This window comes from Macrobrachium rosenbergii, chromosome 9, assembly GCF_040412425.1.
Source record: "Macrobrachium rosenbergii isolate ZJJX-2024 chromosome 9, ASM4041242v1, whole genome shotgun sequence".
NCBI lineage: Eukaryota > Metazoa > Arthropoda > Malacostraca > Decapoda > Palaemonidae > Macrobrachium > Macrobrachium rosenbergii.
Window position 1 is genome coordinate 56,529,419 of NC_089749.1, and position 23,306 is coordinate 56,552,724.

The 23,306-nt window shown below is 39.6% G+C and overlaps 1 protein-coding gene across 5 annotated transcripts in view; it reads right to left on the reverse strand.

Annotated features, from left to right (window-relative positions):
• Nucleotides 1-23,306, reverse strand: part of LOC136841850 (vesicle-fusing ATPase 1-like) — a 57,185-nt gene that overhangs the window by 21,558 nt on the left and 12,321 nt on the right. Inside the window, exon 1 of one of the 5 annotated variants that reach the window (XM_067109238.1) lies at nt 5,474-5,505. The exons of 3 other annotated variants lie outside the window; for them this stretch is intronic. The gene's annotated coding sequence lies outside the window, so the exon portion shown is untranslated. Of the gene's footprint in view, nt 1-1,666; nt 1,808-5,473; nt 5,506-23,306 lie in introns of those variants that run through there. One more of the 5 variants, XM_067109236.1, reaches the window with a different exon arrangement.

Sequence of the window (23,306 nt, forward strand, 5' to 3'; positions counted from 1 at the left end):
TTAAAGTATAGTGGAAGGGTAGTAAGAACCATTTTTCTAGCAACGGGACCCTTATTGTGGAACTGAACCACATTATAGCGAGAAATAATTTCTATCACCAGAAATAAATTCCTCTAACTCTTCATCAGTCACGGTGAACTGCCCATTGAATGACAGTCTGAAGCAATCCAACTGCCAACAAAGCAACTGAAAAGCAGGAAAATTTTTTCATCAAAACTATCCAGATTTTAGAGAAATGCTTGCCCTTACTTGTTTAGTACTGATAGGACTAGGCCACGACATAATATGATGGGTTGGATTCAGACGCTTCAGATTCTTAGAGCTTACAACATTAAAAAGGTAGTTTATGACTGAAGGGTAAATTTTTACTCTAATAGCACAAAACCCCCATGAGCGCTGGGTTTGGTACCAGCCCCATGGGAACAAATGTTAAAACATAAAAAAAATGACTGAGTAGTATCTAAATAACAGTAAATTTGGGATAGATTTTAGTTTGACTTTTATATTAGGCACATTAAGAAGACTTAAGAACACAATAAAAACTGGTAAAGCTGAAGACTACTACCGCAGCCTAGTTCCCTCAAGCAGCTGATCAGAATATTTATTGCCTTTGGTTTAAGTTAGCATCTCTTATTTATGTTCATGATATTTACCATCTTTTATTTATGTTTTTATGTTCATCGCCATGGGGTTGGTACTTAACATGAAGCCCATTTTACACATACAGAGGTACCTAGTTCCCAAGCCAGAGGGGTGCAGCAGTAGCCTAGTCTTCTGTTTTACCATAACTCCAATAGAAAGTACTGGTATTAAAATGATACTAAATAGCTTAAGAATGCAATAAAGTCTAATTAAATGCATAACACTCTAACGTTTAAAGCTACTTGGGTCATTGGGTCATTGCAATAACTATAACTTTCACCAAAAAAGAGTCTAGCCTGCTATGGATGAAACTTAAGTAGCTAGATATTGAAAATTTGGGGGTGAAAGTGGTATATGCCCCAGGCTAGGTTAGGTTCAGGGCGTTTAGGCCGGGCACAGACTGACTAGCTTAGCCTAAGTCAAGTTAGACCAGACTAGGCTACAAAGTCCTTCTGAGGTACTCGAGAAACTAGCCTAACCAAGCCATGCTAGAGTAATTCCACCAGGTAGAACTATGCAAGAGCTCTGCATCAGGTATTACTTTGGAAATTATTTTTCCCTATAGTAATTTGGTTGCTTATTAAGAATTTACTGTTATTTTTTGTCAGTCTACTATAATTAACCTGTAATTAACCTCAGAAGTTGTATGCTGGCCATCCTGGAATGCTATAATGCATGCACAGTGTTCTAGGGGAGCTTTTGGTAAAAGGGGAGTTTCTTTCACCGGAGGATCTGGGGGGCGGAGTCCCTGACTAAGTAACACGGCCTGCTAGGTTAGGTTAGTATAGCCTAGTTCCTTTTAAATAGGTTTCCTAACCGAATCCCTTCTTGAACGTATGAAACAGTCCGTGCGGAGCTCTTGCTTAAAAATACCCCACCCCGAAAATTACTAGGTTAAGTCAGGCTAAGCTGGGCTACAAAGTAATTCACTGACGTACTCTAGACACTAGCCTAACCTAGACACGCTAGAGTAATCCCATTAACTAGCAACAATCTAGATTAATTATGTTATTTATATACTCACCTTGTGAAGAACATATAAAGGTTTTCGAGCTTCAAAAACTAATAACCCTATGGTAGACACACATGAAGTTTCCTTTTAAATATTGACAACTGAATAGTTCCAGCGAGTTGTGACTCTCTAGATGTAAACAAAGTGTGTTGCGTCATCATACTTGCCAGACGCCTATTGGCTACAGAATGACCAGGTGACGTCATCATGACACGTTCGAAGATTTTCATCACATGAGTTTTTCCGAAATTCTTTTTTCTTTTAACGGAATTTGGCATTGTTTTTATTTTTCTTATTGAAATTCGAACTATTACAAAGGAATTTCATCGAAATTCTTGTTTTTCGAGGAGAGTTTGGCTTTGTTTTCTTTTTTTTTTAATTGAAATTCGAATTCTTCCAAACGAATTTCTAAGAAATTCTTTTTATGAACAGAATTTGGTTTGTTTTTCTGTTTTCAATTGAAATTCGAACTCTTTTAGAAAGTTTCTTAAGGATTTTTTTAGGGTTTGAACAGAATTTGGTTTACTGGTTTATTGTTGTTTTACTGAGATAAATGTTGTTGTTTTAGATTCAGCTCTTTGTGCCAGCAAGGCTCTGCTTCTAGAGCAGCCCGTAAAAGATTACAGAATCTTCGATGTTATTGACGCGTGCGAGCGGTAATGTAGCGTCTACACACAGGCAGGTAAAACAGACATAAAGGTTCAAGAGACATGATTAACATTCAGTGATGAAACATACATCAGTGGAAAGGCCAGGAAATTCTACCTATGGCCAATTGCTTGAGATTCAAGACAGATTAATGGATACAATGCAGCAGCATAATATATGTGGAATGGAGAGACATTTGGCGTCTTCACAAACAGAAACACACGTACAGTTTGATACAGAAGATTCGTTGGAACATTATGAGTACATGATTAGAATGCTTGCATGGCAATGCAAATAGTGGTGATTGTACATACATTAAGACAACAATGCTTCGGAAATATTGTATGGTTGAAATAGCGTTTCTTAGGAAAGAAAACGAGATGCTCTTGTTGTCTTATCCACTCCGATGGAAACACGTGTTTGGAAGAACGGCATCAGGTTCTTACACGAGGTTCATTGTAATGTATTTTATTTGAAATAAACTCCAAAACGACACCGAAACTGAAAATGCTAGATATAATGTCATTGTTAATATGGTAACTAGGGAGGTATACCAAAACTGGAATGTGAAATTTAGGCCACAGGCCAAGCGCTGGGACTTATGATGTCATTCAGAGCTGAAAGGGAAATTGAGAGTAAAGGGCCCCATAGACGTTACGATCACCGGATCCGGTCGTCTGAACCGGAGGTTAAACCTCACTGTCCATGGCGTTCTCTTCCAACCAAAATGGGGCGGAGTCGGTAAGCCTCTCCGACCAGCTCGCAACCTGCCGTTGCCGGGTTCGTGGCTCCCGTTTTAGTTCAGGTGGCCGGAAGCCTCCACGTCTATCGCGTGATCACTGATCTCACGATTTACTTCAGTTTCAACTAAACGCTGAAAGAGTCAAGGGTCCCATAGACGTTACGACCGACGAATCAGGTTCCGTTCTAACTCCGGTATCCGCGTGCCCAATGCCCATTGAAGGTTCGGATTCACTTCAGTTTGCCGAAACCTGGTCGAGGGAAGTCATATCCGCTCCGCTCAGTGATGACGCTAAAGACTAGGCTCTTGCAGCAGAAATTGGAAAACCCCAGCGAAAAAGGAGAACCTGGATTGAACTATGGTTGAAGAAGAGAAATGAATTGAATCTTTACCCTGGTGACTGGTTTAATTACCGGAGAATGGACGAGCAGACCGACATGGAATTATTATATATGGTCTCCCCTCTTCTAGAAATAAAAAACACGCTTGTGTGAGACAACCAATAGCATTGTAGGGAAGGTTGCTGGCCACACCTCGCTTCCGTGCCACTAGTCAATCCCAGAGACATGTAAAGCAGTTATTCACGTTATGCAACAGGAGTTTACAAAGGTAAAAAGTAACTATATTGCATACACAGCATCCTGCATAGTCTAGTGGTATATAGTCTAGTATATAGCAGGTCTATGGTCCATTAAAGCAGAACAGGCTCGTAAAGTTTAGAATGCTTCTGTAGCCAAGAAAGAGTAAAATTTTCAATTTTTTTGTGCACAAAATGTTTAATTTATACGAGGAAAATTGAAATACTGAAACTTTTATTTTATGTACAGAAAATAACAATTATAGTTAAACAATAGTACTAATACATACATACACATACACACATATATAGCAACCTCTCGTACAGTGATACTGGTTGTCTCATACAAGTGTGTTTTTTTATTTCTATACGAGGGGAGACCATATTGGTCTGCTCGTCCATTCTCCGGTAATTAAACCAGTCACCAGGGTAGTGTTTCAATTCATTAAATAAACAAGCGTGAGATAATTCATTTCTCTTCTTCAACCATAGTTTAATGCAGTTTCTCCTTTTCGCTGGGGTTTCCAATTTCTGCTGCAAGAGCTTAGTCTATAGTGTCATCACTGATTGGAGCTGACACGTCCTTCCTCGAGCTGCAAAAGCGCACTACGCAGTCGCAGTCGTCGTTATCACTGAGCGGAGCTGACACGTCGTCCCTCGATCACGTTTCCGCAAACGGAAGTGAATCACTGAACCTGGAACGTCTATGGGCAACGCAGATACCGGAGTTAGAACAGAACCTGATCTAACAGTCGTAACGTCTATGTAAAAAGGTTTTAAAGGTTTAACAGGAGGAAAACCTCGCAGTTGCACCATGAAACAATTATTCGCAGAGGGTGGAAAGTAAGATGAAGACAGCCTCGATGGCTCGGTTGGAGGCAGCAACCTCAGACTTCATAGAAGTCTTTGCAGTTCAATCCCGCAGCTGACCGGTCAAAGGTGGAACTTTCTTATCCGCCTAGAGGGCGCTGCATGACGTATGATTCAACGGATAGGTTTGCTGAAACAAATGGATGTTACATATTCACACATAAACGTATTTAACAGCCTTCAAAACATAACAGACACCTTAACGTCTCGAACTGTCTAAAAGTTCTCCTCGCTGCTGGGAACCCAGCAGAGGGTAACATGTACACATTCGCTACCGGGGTCTAAGCAATGTCAGGCAGGACAGCCGATCATACGGCCTACCCCAGAAAAATCAAAGTCCTTCAAAATAAGTTTATCAGCCTACCCCATATAATAATGGGAAAAATACGTTTTTAAGGTGGGTAAGATGGAAGACAGGTAAAATGAATGCAGTTCAAAAGAAATGCAGGGGTTGCAGCTAGGGGTCTACATGGCTGCAAGGTGCACTAATGGCACTACCCACAACAGAGTGAAGTATATTCAACATACATATTTAACTAGCCTGGGACATGATCTTACCTGAAACTTAACCTTGCCTAAAAATTATTCTACTTCCACAACACCTGTATCATTAGAGAGGTAAAAATTATTTGCCTATTTTAAAGGGAAAGAAAGGTGACTGCATCTAGAACACATGCATTTCGCATGGCTCCAACTGTAATTCACTCAATTTTAGTGATAGGGTGGGTAATAATCTGAGCTCTTTTACTTTGCAGATTAGCCCTTTCACATATACGCTTGCCTTTTTCCAATACGCCTATACATTATATTTGCTCTGCTAATGCATGGTAACGTTACATACAAGCCACGAACTGTCCTCTACCATGTAAATGCCTTTCAGGACTATGAAGTAAAGTCTGGATCCCTCACTTTAGGTTTTATTAGACTTAATTTAAAATGTTCCTAAATGCAGTTTCCACAACCTCATGGAAAAAAAGCTTACTCCTCATCCTGCTTAAAGTGTGGTGGAAGGAGGGCAGTAGTAGTGTAACAATGGATTTCCTTTGAAATTCTCTGAGTTCAACAGTAGCAAGACAGTGCTCCTCCTGGCAGTCCCAGAGGAAGGGACATTACAAGCTAGAGGAGATGATATTTGAATAAACAGCATTATACCAAACAAGAAAGCCAGGAGGGCTATCAGGTAACCAGTGAAGATAAGGTATCGCTCCACCCCATTATGTCAATAAAAGATATGATAGTTTTTTTTTTTTTTTTTAATGGCAGTCAATTTAAGTGGCAACTAGTTAAAGGCACTGTTCAGTGTTCCTGACTGCAACTAGCCTCTTTACAGAAAGTATACGGAGCACATAATGACTGAAATGACAGGAAGTAGTGAGTCAAATATAAATGTAACTAAAACAACACGTTTGGTGCACATATCTTTTTTTTTTCCACAATGCTCTCCTCCTATCTATATTTTTACCATCTCTCTTACTTTCTCGAGGAATCAAAAGCCCTCAAGTATGTTCAACTGAAAAATAATACTCAGAATTTTTATGTTTGATCTGACAGGCTTCCAATTATATTACAACTCAATTACGTTTAGAAATGTTACATTAGTTTGTCATAATGGGAGAGAGTGGTAGCAATCTTGAAGTTTTCTTTTAAATAAAAAGATTTTTCTTGTAAATGGACATCATATCACTAAAGATAATGTAACAGTATAGTGTAAACAAGACATAAGTCGAGAGAATTCTGACAGTGGGAAATAGTGGTAGTAATCTTGAAGTTCTCTTTGATAAAAAAAAAAAAAAAATGAAAATTTTTCGAGCAAATGGAGACCATAACATAACGTAACAGCAGAGTGAAAACTAGACACGAATCTAGAGAATCCTGACAGCATACCGGAGAAGGCCCAACCGCCATTCAAGTGAGAAGAATTGTACCGATTCCCAGAGTGAACCTGACCTAGAGTCATATTTGTTTTTGTGCCATTCAGTCATATGCGACCTTCAGATTTATGAATCAACTAATGGCACTCGATCACTGGGAGCTAAAGGAAATCAATGGCAGACAAACGCGGACGAAGGAATGTAGTTCCTTGTCCGATAATTTACTGAACTGGCTCTTCCTGAGTTTATGAATATCACTGAAGAGATTGTGATCGGTTATGATGTTGTCAGTGTTGACGTAGAACAGCCTCAATGAAGAGCTATCAAATTTCCCTTATATTTATATATATATATATATATATATATATATATATATATATATATATATATATATATATATATATATATATATATATATATATATATATATATATATACATATATATATATATGTATATATATAGCAATAGTTTTGTTGCAAAAGTTTTGTTGAGCGAAAGTCCGGAATGTTTTTAGCAGTTTTTATTTCAATATATTTTTAGTTAAAACTGAAGTCTAATTAATGAACAATGATACACAAAACAAGTAACTCATCATAGTATAATGCAAAAGAACAATAACTAAATAGGCTAAGATTTTACGACAAATCCTCAAAAATGTATTTCCAACATCATCGGAAAATTATTTCCTTTTTGTTTGGTTGGTTTTTCCTGTCGGTATCGTAACAGCTTCGTTTTTTCGTCTTAAGAAAACTAGGGAATTTTCTAACATACCAAAAGGGCTTCACAGTTTTCATTCTTAACTGTTCAACGCTGGCAGCCCTTACCCTAAGAAGGGAACAGCTCAACTGTTTTCCGACTGCCGAATCACAAAGTAAATAAACTCTTCTTCTTCTTCCTTCTTTCGGCAACAAAACCCTCAAAGGCGAAAATGGCCATCTGACCCGACTAAAGTGGCGTCAGTCTAGTTGAGGTATATACACGTCTCAAGTGCAATGCAGTTGCTCCTGGTGTAGGATAGGAAACCGTATATTGATCCTGCAGTGGCATTCGCAGTGCAGAGTTACTTTCGGGTCAATAATGGATCCGATGATGTCGGGGGAGCAGGCGAACTTGCCATCACGGTATGTCGACGACGACGGAATCGAAGGAGTACTCCGCAATTGATTTTTGCTGCTATGGCGTTTGAATTCCTGATTACATTATTATTATTATTATTATTATTATTATTATTATTATTATTATTATTACTGCTTCAAACCGGATGAACAAATAACATACTTGAAATGCGACTAACAAGCTTCTGCCAAAACAGACAACGGAAAGACAAAAAGTGGGCGCCAACGGAGATAATCAACCAACAAACAAATGCATACAGAATAAACAGAGGTCATAAAAACTAAAGGCACGGGTGCATGGTTCTTTGAAGTCGTATTTGAATCCCTTTTGAATTTACGAGCATCGACATCAATAACACACCCAGGAAGACCATGCCTCGGAAAAGACTTCAGGCACAGGGTAGCGTGACAACGCGGCATCTCGGTAGAATGTAGATGCTTCAGCTAACTAAACTAGTACCACTCACCTGTTCTTGGTTTTCAATTCTGATGGAGCTTCGCTGTTATAATTGATCTCCTGAAAGATAAGGCTCCCTGGAAGGCTGAAGGCATCCAGACAGGAGAACAGTATTCCAACAATGGCAGACCAACAAGAGATCTAAAGTATAGGTGGTTCTAAATTCCTTCATCTCTGGTAGCATTAGAGGATATGTTTTGCGAAAGCTGTCAAAAAAAAATTTCTGGCGTGAAGGTAGCACAAAGAATTGTCAAATTTTCAGAATAGGTGCCAGCGCACATAGATTTACACAGAGGAACCAGTGTGAAATCTGCTGACCAACGAAGTCAGTTTTGCTGGAGTTCGGCCTTATGCCTCCATAACTGCACCACTTATTGTTCCATTCCAAGACTTTAGACAGTGGAACAGCCTTCCTGAGACTGTTCCACAGAACTTTAGAAGTTCAAGCAAAGATGCAATGCATTATTACCCTAATACAATTCTCCGTGTATTTTAATAATTTACTTACATTTTTATCTCTTTATTTATTAGTTTAATTTATTTTTCTTCTTCAATAAGTTATTTCTTTCTCTATTTCCCATTACCTTCTGTTACTTCTTTCTAATGAACACCTTAATATTCTTTGGGAGCTTGAATTTCAAGTCTGTGACCTCTGGGTGGGTTTGTTCCATCTGAATAGGGTTCATCTTCTGAATAATAATAATAATAATAATAATAATAATAATAATAATAATAATAATAATAATAATAATAATAATAATAATAGCCTTATTATGCTTAATATTGTCTGATGTACCATCACTGGAATATTGGCGTTCTGTCTAGATGGCTGTTGCGCCTGCAGCCTAAAGGTGAACTTCGTCATTCAGACAAAATTGTTCTAGTGGGTGGTTTTGCCCTTCCACCCAAAAAATTGGAAATGATGACTGACACTGTCCGTCAGATAAAATGATTCGAAATGGTGAATCTGCTCTTCCCAAAAATGGAAAACATGACTGTTATTACTGCCCGAAGATCACGCCCTCAAATACTAGGTGTCGGGGGCGGGGGGTGGGGGGCACAATTCTGTCATCGTCCCTAGTGCCTGGACCACTACTGTAGAAAGAAAACATTCACAGTAGCAGCAACAAGTACGCTCCATGTCCCTGTAGTAGTAGTAGTAGTAGTACTAGAAGTCAGGACTAGTCTTTGGAACCTCCTTTTTATTCTCCGGACTTTAAATTTATTGTAGTGGTACTAGTTGTCGGGAATATGTCTTTGAAACGGCTCGTTTTTATTCTCCCAACTGTAAATCCGTAGTAGTAGCAATAGTACTAGCAATCGGGATTTGTCTTTGGAACGGCTCATTCTCTCGACTGTCAATCTGTAGTAGCATTAGTAGTAGTCGTGATTTTCCTTTGGAACGGCTCCCTTGCTCGCTCTGTTTCTCCTCTGCATGTGTGCCACAGACGTCTGGCCAGTCAGTGGTCTGCTGGATGCTGGCGCTCGCGAGATTTTAAAGAGGCTGTAATGCTGGCTGGGAGAAGCACCTTTGCTTCCTTGCTCTCCCCGACACATCTCCTCCGAGGTTTACATTTGCTTATTTTGATTATTTCTGCTTCTCTTTATTTGTTATCGTCGTCATTATTCGTCTTATTGCTGTTCTCATCTCTGTCTTCTTCTCTCTTTTCACGCAAGGACGGTTCGTGCAAAAGTTTTTTGCTGTAAAATAATTTTAATTTTAATAATAATAATAATAATAATAATAATAATAATAATAATAATAATAATAATAAATGGTAATAATAATATAATAGACAATAATTAATAATAATAATAATAATAAGTTTTCTTTTCCAGTCAGTCTAATAATATTAATAAGCTTTCTTATGGTCTAATTAAGGTTTAAAGTATTTCCTGCAGCTTTCTTATCCAGTCAGTCTAATTAAGGTTTAAAATCTTTCCTGAAACTTTCTTTTCCAGTCAGTTTAATTAAGATTTAAAGTCTTTCCTGAAGCTTTCTTTTCCAGTCAGTCTAATTAAGGTCTAAAGTCCTTCCTGAAGCTTTCTTATCCAGTCAGTTTAATTAAATTAAGATTGAAAGTCTTTCCTGAAGCTTTCTTTTCCAGTCAGTCTAATTAAGATTTAAAGTCTTTCCTGAAGCTTTCTTTTCCAGTCAGTCTAATTAAGATTTAAAGTCCCTCCTGAAGCTTTCTTTTCCAGTCAGTCTAATCAAGGTCTAAAGTCTTTCCCTGAAGCTTTCTTTTCCAGTCAGTCTAATCAAGGTTTCAAGTCTTTTCTGAAGCTTTCTTTCCAGTCAGTAATCTAACGTCCTTTAGTTTTCTTTTCCAGGTCTTTCAAAAATTTTCTGAAGCCTTCTTTTCCAGTGAGTTTAAGGTCTAAAGTCCTTCCTGAAGTTTTCTTTTCCAGTCAGATTTAAAGTCTTTCCTGAAGTTTTCTTTTCCAGTCAGTCTAATCAAGGTCTAAAGTCTTTCCTGAAGTTTTCTTTTCCAGTCTAGTTTAATTAAAGTTTTTCCTGATGTTTTCTTTTCCAGTCAAAATCAAAGTCTAGTCTTTCCTGAAGCTTTCTTTTCCAGTCAGTCTAATTAAAGTCTTTCCTGAAGTTTTCTTTTCCAGTCAGTCTAATCAAGGTCTAAAGTCTTTCCTGAAGTTTTCTTTTCCAGTCAGTCTAATCAAGGTCTAAAGTCTTTCCTGAAGTTTTCTTTTCCAGTCAGTCTAATCAAGGTCTAAAGTTTTTCCTGATGCTTTCTTTTCCAGTCAATCTAATCAAAGTCTACAGTCTTTCCTGAAGCTTTCTTTTCCAGTCAGTCTAACGAAGGTCTAAAGTCTTTCCTGAAGCTTTCTTTTCCAGTCAGTCTATTTAAGGTCTAAAGTCTTTCCTGGAGTTTTCTTTTCCAGTCAGTATAATTAAGGTCTAAAGTCTTTCATGAAGCTTTCTTTTCCACCCAGTCTAATCAAGGTCTAAAGTCTTTCATGAAGCTTTCTTTTCCACCCAGTCTAATCAAGGTCTAAAGTCCTTCCTGAAGTTTTCTTTTCCAGTCAGTCTTATCAAGGTCTAAAGTTTTTCCCCGAAGCTTTCTTTTCCAGTCAGTCTAATCAAGATCTAAAGTCTTTCCTGAAGCTTTCTTTTCCAGTCAATCTAATCAAGGTCTAAGGCCTTTCCTGAAGCTTTCTTTTTCCAGTCAATCTAATCAAGGTCTAAGGCCTTTCCTGAAGTTTTCTTTTCCAGTCAATCTAATTAAGGTCTAAAGCCTTTCCTGAAGCTTTCTTTTCCAGTCAATCTAATCAAGGTCTAAAGTCTTTCCTAAAGCTTTCTTTTCCAGTCAGTCTAATCAAGAATTACAGATTTCGGTCTAATGTTCCTTCTCTGTCCTGAATTTTGCTTTGTATTGTCACCAGTGAAGGCCCATACCTATCATTTTGTTTTGCTGCTGTTTGGGACCCCGCTGGCTTCCTGCCAAGGTGCCTTTTCTTCTCTCTCCTCTTCCCTCATTCTCTCCCTCACTCCCTTCTCCTCCCCCTCTCCCTCTTCCCCTCCCTCCTAAACCTTCCCTCTTCGTTGGCCTCTTGTTCGGTTTAAGCAAAACCTTCTGTTGCTGGACGTTGTGTCATTCCTTCTTCTTCAAACTTGATGTTATTGCTGAATGTTTGTCTACTTCATGTTTAGTACTATTTCCACATCCTTTGCTGGCCGGAAACCGTATTCATTTATATTACCGTTCTGCCAAACGTTATTGAACCGAATCTCTCTCTCTCTCTCTCTCTCTCTCTCTCTCTCTCTCTCTTAGCCCACCTTGCCTTAGTTTCTATTGATTCCATGCTCTCTACGGAGACTTTTTTTTCTCTCTCTCTCTCTTGACTTCTAACAGTCATGCACAGCACTTGCAAAGTTGCTCAACGAAAACGCTTTGAATGGGTAAATACAATATCCTATAGGTCTATAGCTGAGTACCAGCGCCATTTACGAAGGCTGCAGCGTTATTTATGAAAGTTTCCGCTGACAGGAAACTCTCGTTATTTACGGAGAGTGTAACGTTATTTATGAGGGTTTCCACTGAAAGGAAGCTCTCGACTGCAGCAGTTTCAATAACGGTGGAAGATAAGCCTATGTTTATCAGTTCTGCCGGAGCCACCATCGACGGAAATCAATAGATGCTGGCGGAATTTCAAAATCAGATGCTGACTGTAGTAGAATCTTTCCCAAATCACGCCGTTTTCCCAATGAATTTCAGCCGTGACTATCTCAGCTTTGATTAAATGAATACACGGGTTTATTATTATTATTATTATTATTATTATTATTATTATTCAGAAGATGGACCCTATTCATATGGAACAATCCCGCAATAGGGGCCATTGACTTGAAATTCAATTATTATTGTTATCTTTATTATTATTCAGAAGATGAACCCTATTCATATGAACAAGCCCACAATAGGGGCCACTGACTTGAAATTCAATTATTATTATCATTATTATTATTCAGAAGATGAACCCTATTCATATGGAACAAGCCCACAGTAGGGGCCTTTAACTTGAAATTCAAATTATTATTATTATTATTATTATTATTATTATTATTATTATTATTATTATTATTATTATTATTATTATCCAGAAGATGAGCCCTGTTCACATGGAAGAAGCCCACCACAGGGGCCATTGGCTTGAATTTCAAGCTTACACAGAATATGGTAATGGGAAATACAGAAAGAAGAGATCACTTATCGAAAAAGAAAAGAAAATAAATGAACAAATTAATAAATAAACAGAAAAAATGTATTATAAGTGAATTATTTAAATACAAGGAGACTTAAAAAGTTTGCTCATCTGGCAAAGACGTAACACATTTTTATCCCAGACCCTGTTTTGCGCTAGGCCTATTGTTCTCCCGTCCACTTGGCCCCAGGCAAACTGGCTTTAGTTATATGGATTTTAATCGTCCTCAAGAGCGACCTTGTAATTATCTTCATTATCCTCCACATCGTTTCCACAATAATTATTACTGGATCTTTCCTGGATAGTGACCCCCTAGGGTTTTAACCCGGTATGTATCCACCTTCGCGGCGTGTTTAGTACAAGCCCTTTTGGGGGTGACCGTAAAAACATAAACAAAAGACTAAATATCATAAAGATAATGACCCCCAAGAAATATTAGTCCTAGATAACGACCCCGAACTGTGCTGGAGGTCACCATCAAAATCAAAACTTTACATAGGTCTACGTTTAACACGTCCAGCTTATTCCTTTTTCTTTTCAACTCTTCGGCCAGTACTGTGATAGTCTAGGTTCTAGATCAGGCTAGCAAACACCAACGATCTGATTTACTAATGAAAGACGAGAGCCTATCAAGAGGGTTGTGAATCCATTGATGGAGGATCAGCCCCTTGAATGGCCAATGGTAATCAACCCCTTTCGCTCTCGCAGGATAGTGGAAAATAAAACAATCGGGTTCTCGCTGCTTTGTGGTGTTCCAATGACCCAATGTCTCAAGGTATGCTTATTCATACCCTGTGAGGATATTACATATGAAACTATATATATATATATATATATATATATATATATATATATATATATATATATATATATATATATATATATATATAAAGGCCTCAGTCACTTTCCCAACCTGTTTTCCCTAACCTGTTTTTGGAAGACGGAGAGAGCAGAAGAGAGAGAGAGAGAGAGAGAGAGAGAGAGAGAGAGAGAGAGAGAGAGAGAGAGAGAGAGAGAAATTAATCTAGCATTTGGCAATACGCAAAGAAAGCAGGGAAAAGGAAAAAGCAGAACAATAATCTCGCAGTTCATTGGGAACATAAAAAGGAAATTTCATTTCCCATACTATACAAATATCGCAAGTTTTCAGGCAGTGCTGGTTGTACAATATTGCTAAATTGTTTCCTTGACCACTTTTCGTGCTGTGGATGCCTTGGTTTCATATTCCGAGTACGTGACAAGAATTTCTCTTTATCTCTCTCTCTCTCTTATGTAAGAATTCGAAATCCGTCCCAAAGTTATTATGGTTCTCTGGTGAGTAAAAGTTTATGTTGATAAGTGATAGCATGTGACACGAATTGCTAATGCATTCTCTCTCTCTCTCTCTCTCTCTCTCTCTCACTGCACGCAACGCACGAAGGCTTTATTTTGAACAAATCAATTGCACAAATGTCAAAAAAGCGTAAGGCATAATTGATGAGCATCACGAATGATGAATTGCGATGTTTTCTCAAGAAACTTGATGACTGCGTGCTGCTTCTTGCTTTGTCGTGTGCTGTAAATTAGTGACCGCTCCAGTTACCCAATTATCTACTTCATGTTTCCGTATTTTTGTCGAAATGAGTTTGTAAAGAACTTGCACGCCCAGCTATAGGCCTACAATATGGCAGATTTGCTCAGGAAAGCGAAAATGCTTAGAAAATGCAAATGCATTACTACCCTAAAGCAGTTCTCTTTGTATTTTGTTTTTTATTTACATTTCAATCTTTTAATTTATTAATTTATTTTGTTTATTTTCTAATTACTAATTTCTTCTTCCTGTGTTTCCTGTTACCTTCTTCTACTTTCGAATACGCACCATATTCTCTGGAAGCTTGAATTTCAAGTCAATGGCCACTGTAGGCTTTTTCCGCATGAACAGGTGTCATCTTCTGAATAATAATAATAATAATAATAATAATAATAATAATAATAATAATAATAATAATAATAATAATAATAATAATAGGTCCCTAACACTATGCTCATTTAGGCCTAATCTACCCCAGTTTTTTTTTTTATTATGCACTTGTTCGCGCTTGTGCATGGTCATACTATTTGAATACAGACGTCCACTTGCTCATATCTGCAGTTCCGACTATGAATGTCAGTCATACTTATGTTTAAATCTGTATTTCTGCTTCAGTATGGCGGAAGATAAAACAGAGGAAGGATACGAGTGTCGAGAGTAAAGTTGCATCTTCTGGAGAAGCCGAATATATTCATTCCCCGAAGAGAAAATAGGGCAGCTAATCCCCTACTCTTAGATCTGGTTTTTACGAATGCTGCGCTGACGCAGAGAGAGAGAGAGAGAGAGAGAGAGAGAGAGGAAGTAGCCCTCAGATTAGGCCTACGTATCAATATTTGTTCAGGACTGAAGCCAAGACATAGCCTATCAACTTTAAATCACAAGCAACCGCGGTAGGAATTCTAGCGATAGAGCCCTTTACCCTTCATCAAATAAAATGAACGTAATTGTTCAAATGGAGTGTATCATACATACTGGTATTTCTGTATGTATGGGGAGAGAGAGAGAGAGAGAGAGAGAGAGAGAGAGAGAGAGAGAGAGAGAGAGAGAGAGAGAGAAATGACGTTCAAATGGAGTGTATCATACATACTGGTATTTCTGTATGTATGGGTGAGAGAGAGAGAGAGAGAGAGAGAGAGAGAGAGAGAGAGAGAGAGAGAGAGAGAGAGAGAGAGAAATGACGTTCAAATGGAGTGTATCATACATACTGGTATTTCTGTATGTATGGGAGAGAGAGAGAGAGAGAGAGAGAGAGAAATGACGTTCAAATGGAGTGTATCATACATACTGGTATTTCCGTATGTATGGGTGTGAGAGAGAGAGAGAGAGAAATGACGTTCAAATGGAGTGTATCATACATACTGGTATTTCGCTGTATGTATGGGTGAGAGAGAGAAACGGGTTCGTTCTTTTGCACTCCGGTCGTTTTTTCATGGCTGCCACCCATTGCGATATATCGATGTCATTTTATCCTTTACAACAGCTGCTGCCACCTCGAGAGAGGAGCTCAGCGATCATCACCAGCATAGTAGACGACCCTAAACCCTCTCTTCCTCCTCTTCCTCCTCCTCCGTCGTGTTATTCTTGAAGTATTGATCGAGAAAAAAGAAGGACGATATGGTAGACGAAGACTAAAGCGACGAGGGAGGGAAAGCCAGACGGCAGACTTCACGAAGGAAGGACCTTCATTCATTCGCGCATTGATTGATCCATTCATCGACTGTATCGTTATGTTCTTGATGACTCATTCACGCTGTTACACTTATTTCAGGGTTTAAGGGCTCGTCTGAATAACGTGATGTCATGTCTTTCACGTACAATGCTCTTGTTTGGTCTACCAAGACAGCTGGGCGTATTCTGTTTGGCTGTCTCTCGTGTCTTTTGAAACCTGTTTTACATCTCGAGTCAAATGCAGACAGACCTGCATCCTGTGGAGTAATTTTATCTGTGCATCGATGGTATTGGAAGCAATTCTATATTTCGATCCCACAGAGAGAGAGAGAGAGAGAGAGAGAGAGAGAGAGAGAGAGAGAGAGAGATCGGTCTATACTACTTGTCAAGAACGCATTGCTCACCTTCACACTGAAGGAAAGGAAACTGAGTTGGAATAGACCTACGCTGATTTCCGCCATCGTACTGACATTTCTGAAGCCTGGAACAAGTTGGATCTCTAAATCCAAATAGATTTATTTAAGAGTTGTCTGTAGTTCCCCTCCCAACCTCCCCCCCCCCCGCCCCCGCTCGCCCCCAAAACATAGCAAATTCGATTTCTACAAATCATTATTACTTAATACATTCTAAAAGTTCCTGCTAATTAGACGAAATTTACGGCTGTGTCCTCCTGTGCAGAAGTTGTTAAGACATTCTTACCGATATTACATCAATAATAAACTGTTAGGAACATGTTAGGAGCAAGGTGTCATGAGAGAGAGAGAGAGAGAGAGAGAGAGAGAGAGAGAGAGAGAGAGAGAGAGAGAGAGAGAGGGTTGAGACGTTGGGGAATTTTGAGACAATGCAACTTTAAGGCTTAGTCACACGATCTAGGACAAACGAAATCCAGTTTTCAATGTCAGTTTTGCCTTTAGGAAGAACCATCAGCCGAAGGAGAGGAGGGAAGGTCTTACTCCTAGTCCTAGGGGGAAGAAGAAGAAGGAGAGTGGAAACGAATGAGAGCTGTGGTATTCGTACCACATACTTCATTTCCCTGGTTCGGCCTTTGTTGGAATTTCATTCTCTCCAGTCTGGACGTCAGTGGCATCCCCGGACGTTTATCTTTTTCGAGAGAATGGCTGGAAGTCGATGCAGTAGTTTCCTTTTGTGCATCTTCCGTAATCTTTCCGAGGGAACGTCCACGGGCGCTGTTGGTGTGTCTGGGACTAGACCCATGCTGTTTTCTCAGTTTGATTATTGCTATTCATCTGTCATTTTCATTTTCGTTATGCTTACGCATTTAAGAGGCCCAAACATTCTTTCAGAGTCCATTAAACTATATCTTTAGTTTTCTGTAAAAGAAAACTATTGTGCCGGCTTTGTCTGTCCGTCCGCACTTTTTTTCTCTAGGCACTTTGTTCTGTCCTCCCTCAGATCTTAAAAACTACTGAGGCTATAGGGCTGCGAATTTGTATGTTGACCATCCACCCTCCAATCATCAAACAAACCAAAGTGCAGCCCTCTAGCCTCAGTAGTTTTTGTTTTATTTAAGGTTAAAGTTGGCCATAATCGTACTTCTGGCAACGATATAGGATAGGCCACCACCGGGCCGTTGTTAAAGTTTCATGGGCCACGGCTCATACAGCATTATACCGAGGCCACCGAAAGATAGGTCTATTTCCGGTGGCCTTGATTATACGTTGAAGCGGCTGTACAGAAAACTCGATTGTGCCGAAGAAACTTTAGTGCATTTTTTACTTTTTTAGTGTGTATACCAAATGCTTAGATGACAAATGCAGTTTTCCATCACGACGGCCTATTACTCGTGCAGTACACCGAAGGGGGAAGATGATTCGCAATTATCTGGTTAGTACCATATTGTCTCACGGAGTTTGCCAAAAGCCTCCTTTATTTCCTTGTCAACTGATGAGTGTTCCTACCCGACAAATATTTATTTGCCGAGCCTGGACGGTTTAATAAAATGTCTGTTCTACGATTTCAGTTACCGATAGAAGCTTGGGCCTTTCTTCAAGAGGAAACAAAACATTCTCTGTCTGGATCCTGGAAGTTACTGAGTAAGTGAAGTCCAGAGACTTCACGTCTTCGTCTTTCCCTGCGTCTTTTTCCATTTCTTTATGGGGTCTATGTGGGTGCAGGACGACTTATCACCGCCAACTCAGCGTCAGGACAACTCAGTGCCAGGACAACTCAGCACCAGGGAAACTCCACGCCAGGACAACTCAGCACGAGGACAATTCAAAGCCAGGACAACTCAGCGCCAGGACAACTCCGCTCTAGAACAACTCAGCACCAGGACAACTCAGCGCCAGGACAACTCAACGCCAGAGACAACTCAGTGCCGGGACAACTCAGTGCCAGGACAATTCAACACCAGGACAACTCCGCGCTAGGACAACTTAGCACAAGGACAACATTAAGACAAGCGCCAGGACAACTCAGCACTAGGACACCTCAGCGCCAGGACAACTCAATGCCAGGACAACTCAGCGCCAGGACAACTCAACGCCAGGACAACTCAGCGCCAGAACAGCTCAGCGCCAGGAAAACTCATCACCAAGACAACTCAGCACCAGGACAACTCAGCGGCGTTGAGTTGTCCCTTCCGATCGATGTTTCAAACAGCTTTCCTCCACCTGGCTCGGTCATAAACATCGTCTCGTAACAATTGTTTTCCTCAGATCTTTGTTTCCCAACAAGATTAATATTGCTAATGGAATTATTTAAAAACATTGCTCCCAAAAGACGAATCTAATGGCTTTGTTTTAATTATATTTAGTTCCCTCAAAAACTGTAAGGAAAACTAGCCTTCCACAGCTGAGGAAGCTGAGTGCAGCATTCGATTAGACTGACACAGCCAGGTATGAGACTGAATAAAAAAATATAATTGTTTTTAAACATGCTTTTATTTAAATGCACTAAAAGGTAAGAAATCATTTTTTAAGGCACACCACGATTCTCTTACGATTAATCATGCCTACAAAAATAAAAGCGTGGGTACCAAACATGGAAGGAAATGCTACAAGAAAAGAAGTATATATTTTTCTTTTCTTTTTTTTGTAGCATTTCCTTCCATAATTGGCACCCAAGCTTTTATTTTTGTAGACATGATTAACTGTAAGTAAATCCTGGTGTCTCAAAAAGTTATTTTTTACTTTTTAGTGCATTTCAATAAAAGCGTGTTTTAAAGATTTCTTTTTATATTCTTTTATTTTATACTTTTTAGTTTTGACGGAAATTGTAACCGATATATGATCGAGCTAATGAAGGTTTGAAGGCTTGAAAAATCCGTAGAGTTATATTAACTTATTCTACCGAGTCAAAGACGGTATGAAAAAACCAGAGTGTCATACAAATCCTAAGATACCAGGAGAGGTCACTGTAGGGTCAGTAGAGGTCACTGCTGACCTACTGATCATGTAAGGTTGCATTGTCACCGGGTCGAAAATTGAGTTACAAGATTTGACCCAGACAGACAAATAAAAGACAAAAAAGCAAGCCAGATAAAAGCGTATAATATAAAAATGTACAGAGGGGACTTTTCAGTCTACTACAAGACTTTTAAAACGCACTAAAGGAGACCGAATGATTTGCGTCAGCTGACCAAAACCTAAATTGCACGAATGTATGAGTCTATCAGATAAGTGGAATCGTAGGAGAAGCAACTGAGAGAGAGAGAGAGAGAGAGAGAGAGAGAGAGAGAGAGAGAGAGAGAGAGAGAGAGAGAGAAACTGCATGAATACATAAGTCTATCAGATCATGACAAAGACCTGTGGAATCAACTGAGAGAGAGAGAGCAAGAGAGAGAGAGAGAGAGAGAGAGAGAGAGAGAGAGAGAGAGAGAGAGAGAAACTGCATGAATACATAAGTCTATCAGATCAGCCTGACAAAGACCTGTGGAATCAGGAGAAGAGGCAACTGAGAGAGAGAGAGAGAGAGAGAGAGAGAGAGAGAGAGAGAGAGAGAGAGAGAGAGAAACTGATGAATACAGAGTCTATCAGATCAGCCTGACAAAGACCTGTAGGAGAAGAGGCAACTGAGAGAGAGAGAGAGAGAGAGAGAGAGAGAGAGAGAGCAGAGACTGCATGCATGAAAAGAACCTGTGGAATCGTACAAGAAAGCAAATGAAAGAGAGAGAGAGAGAGAGAGAGAGAGAGAGAAGAGGCTGTTGGTTGTAGGTACTCTGATGACGGCCAACCGCAACGAACTTTCTGTCCTTTTCAACCGTGATAAGCACCCTTGACATTAGAACGTAGCGGTATACCAGTCAGAGAAGAGAAGAGAGAGAGAAGAGAGAGAGAGAGAGAGAAATACAGGGATGGAGAGAGAGAGAGGTACAGGGATGGAGAGAGAGAGAGAGAGAGGGATGGAGAGAGAGAGAAGAGAGAGGGATTGCAGGGATGGAGAGCTGTAGGTACTCTGATGATGGGCCAAGAGCAAGGAATTTCTGTCCTTTTCAAGAGTGATAAGCACCCTTGACATTAGAACGTAGCGGTATATCAGACTTTAAGAAGAGAGAGAAGGAAAGGTACAGGGATGGAGAGAGAGAGAGAGAGAGAGAGAGAGAGAGAGAAGGAAAGGTACAGGGATGGAGAGAGAGAGGAGAGAGAGAGAGAGAGAGAGAGAGAAGGAATGGTACAGGGATGGAGAGAGAGAGAGAGGTACAGGGAGAGAGAGAGAGAGAGAGAGAGAGAGAGAGAGAGAGAGAGAGAGAGAGAGGAATGGTACAGGGATACAGGGATGGAGAGAGAGAGAGAGAGAGAGAGAGAGAGAGAGAGAGAGGTACAGGGATGGAGAGAGAGAGAGAGAGAGAGAGAGAGAGAGGTACAGGGATGGAGAGAGAGAGAGAGAGAGAAGGAATGGTACAGGGATGGAGAGAGAGAGAGAGAGAGAGAGAGAGAGAGGTACAGGGATATGGGAGAGAGAGAGGAGAGAGAGAGAGAGAGAGAGAGGTACAGGGATACAGGGAGAGAGAGAGAGAGAGAGAGAGAGAGAGAGTACAGGGATGGGGAGAGAGAGAGAGAGAGAGAGGGAGAGAGAGAGAGTACAGGGATAGAGAGAGAGAGAGAGAGAGAGAGAGAGAGAGAGAGAGAGAGAGAGATGGTACAGGGATGGGGAGAGAGAGAGAGAGAGAGAGAGAGAGAGAGAGAGAGCCAGCCGTGCAGAAAATAACAGACCTTCGGAATGGAAAAAGACAAGATGGCCTCTCAGCACAAAGAGGCCCAGTGGCCTATCTGCTCCTCTTCTTTGTTTTCTCTCTTTGTAAGATGGAATCCCTTTTGTGTGTTTGGATTCTTACTTTCCCATTTAAACAACCAGCTGCAGGAGGAGGAGGAGGAGGAGGAGAAGGCCCTTTAAAAACAGCGACCCCGACTAAGGATTAAGCTGAAAGGAAGGAGTTTTTTTAGGTAAATGACTGTCTACTGTAACCACGGTTGATAGGCTACGTGTATTCTACTCAATTTTTGCTTTCATTTTAAAACTCTCTCTCTCTCTCCATCCATGTACCTTTCTCTCTCTCTCTCTCTCTGTCCCCCCATCTCTCTCTTCATCCTTGTACCTTTCTCTTTCTGTCTCTCTCTCTCTCTCCATCCCTGTACCTTTCTCTTTCTGTCTGTCTCTCTCTCCCTATCCCTGTACCTTTCTCTCTCCTCTCCTCTCTGTCCCCATCTCTCTCTTCATCCTTGTTTTTCTCCTTCTGTATCTCTCTCTCTCTCCATCCCTGTATCTTTCTCTTTCTGTCTGTTTCTCTCTCTCAACCCTCTCTCTCTCTCTCCCTATCCCTCTTTCTTTCTCTCTCTCTCTCTCTCTCTCTCTCTCAGCTAACAAATTTTGTGGTTACCCTTTGCCTCTTTTTTGCATTGTCCCGCAGACTATTTCTCTTTTGCAACAGATCCTTAACATTTTTCTAATTTCCCACGATACACCCACGACCTTCCAAAAGAGGTCAAGGTCACTTCCATCAGCGTAATCGTAAACCACAGGCGCAAGTTGATTGTATGAAAGGATTTATAATAAATTGAGCTCCGAATATAACGGAAAACAAGTAAAAAATGCGCCGAAGTTTCTTCGGCGCAATCGAGTTTTCTGTACAGCCGCTACAGTGTAAAATCAAGGCCACCAAAAATAGATCTATCTTTCGGTGGTCTCGGTATAATGCCGTATGACCCGCGGCACATGTTGCGTTGACAGACGCACGATGATAACTAACTTTAACCTTAAATAGAATAAAAACTACTGAGTCTAGAGGGCTGCAATTTGGTATGCCTGATGATTGGGCGGTGGGTGATTAACATACAAACTTGCAGCCCTCTAGCCTCAGTAGGCTTTAAGATCTGCGGGCGGACAGAAAAAGTGCGGACGGACAGACAAAGCCGGCACAATAATTTCCTTTTACAGAAAACTAATAAAAAACCATTGTCTTCTTTCTTTGTATTCTCTATAGAATAAGAACTCTCTCTAAAGATAAGAAGTCATTAATCTCCCTTCCGAAGTCACTCATTAACTTCCTTTCGGTATTCAAAATGGACGGAAAGTTCGCATAACGAGATGAGACGAAGATGAAATAACAAATAACAACGGGAAACGAGAGTACAGATGCGAGAATAAAACAATTTCCTCCTCGCAGTTTCAATCATATCTTTACATTTTATCTGTTTTTCCTATTAATTTGTTCATTTTGTTTTCTAATGAATGATCTCTTCTTCTTCTTCAAATGAATATCATACAATTCTTTGGAAGCTCGAGTTTCAAGTTAGCGGCCCCTTTGGTGGGCTTGTTCCATCTGAATAGGGTTCATCTCCTGAATAATAATAATAATAATAATAATAATAATAATAATAATAATAATAATAATAATAATTAATAATAATATCACAAGATACAGTCAAACAGCAGACTGGTGCTTATGTGAACTATGTATTTAAAACTGATTATATAAAACTGATTATATATATAAAAATATATATATATATATATATATATATATATATATATATATATATATATATATATATATATATATATATATAATGCCATTGGTGATACATGAGGCAAAAAACCACTTATCCTATCTTACGTAAAATCATGAAAATCTATGGCTAAAAATAGTCTGTTGAGATACTTAGACTTGATAAAAAAAAAAAAAATTTGTTTCCGTACAAGTCATACATACCTATATACGTATCTATACAAACGCTCTCACTCTCCAGAATAAAATAGAAAAGCATGCTAACAACTGCCAGAGATAATAACTGTATGAAGGACACTCGGCTTCTACAAACTTGGAAGACACACTTGACTTGAAAGCAACTAACTTTTCGAGGACACTGTACACAGTACTAATTGAAGAGATGGAGCCGCCCCTTAGTTCTTCGGAAAGTTATTTCATAACAGTGCAGTCTTGGCCACCATCCT